This window comes from Cyprinus carpio, chromosome A7 (assembly GCF_018340385.1).
Source record: "Cyprinus carpio isolate SPL01 chromosome A7, ASM1834038v1, whole genome shotgun sequence".
NCBI lineage: Eukaryota > Metazoa > Chordata > Actinopteri > Cypriniformes > Cyprinidae > Cyprinus > Cyprinus carpio.
In genome coordinates this window covers 46,468,760-46,469,774 of record NC_056578.1, presented here as the reverse complement: position 1 = coordinate 46,469,774, position 1,015 = coordinate 46,468,760, and positions in this window count along the sequence as shown.

The following is a 1,015-nucleotide window of genomic DNA, read 5'->3' as shown; positions in this document are numbered from 1 at the left end:
AAACAATAGAAGCTAAGTTCCTTCCAGTAACAAACAAACAAGTTCATATATAATCAGTATTAATATACAGATGTTGTTTTCAATTTACACACAATGGCAACTTTGCCTCCTACCCTCACAGCATCTGCAGAGCAGAGCCATTAGGTTGCCGCTTAACAATAATTGCAGTTTGGAGCTTGAATGAAAATTAAGCATGAACAAACTTTGCCTCTATTAATGCTTCTAATGCAGGAACATTAAGGGGTTAAAATTTCTTAAAAGGGTTCAAGCTGCTCTGTAAATGTGATCAACAAAATCTTAAAACCACTTGTAAAACTGACTGCTATCAAGTGTGAATTTGGCACAAACCTTTGGCAAGAGACTGAGTTTAATTATTCTGACAATTACAATTACTGAATTTAGAGATGGGTCATGATTTTCGAATTTTCATTCATTGTCAAATGGAATAGTTTGTTATTATTGCAGAGTTTATAAAGTAAAATAAAAAGTAGAAAAGGTAAAAATCTTCACATGTATTAAGCTGGAACCAACAATGTTTACATGAGGAATTACCATTATCAAAATAGTTAATCCTCCAATAACAAAATAAAAGTCAAGTACTTGTAAATACCATAAATGCACATGCACACATCACACACCATCACTAAGAGCATGCTTTCATGCTATAATTTTCCAAACTGCTTGTTTTACCAAAGTTGACTTCATGATCGTGTGAAAGTTTAGTAGCGGGCGCCATATTCACAACAGACGGGCACGAACAGAGGGGGGGAACACTGGTTTCGTTACGCACGCCAGACTTTCTGGGCAAAGAGACCCTGTGAAAATCGAGTTTGACATTTGTAATCGATTAGAACCGTCCATATCGATGCATCTAAGAATCACTTTGGGCCAGTCCTAAGTTAGTAGGGGTTGAACATTTCACCTCGATTATGTTGTGGCAAAAATTTCATTAACCATCATCACTGCGTATACATATACCCAGGAGTCAAATTAATAAAAGAAAGAAGTATTTATT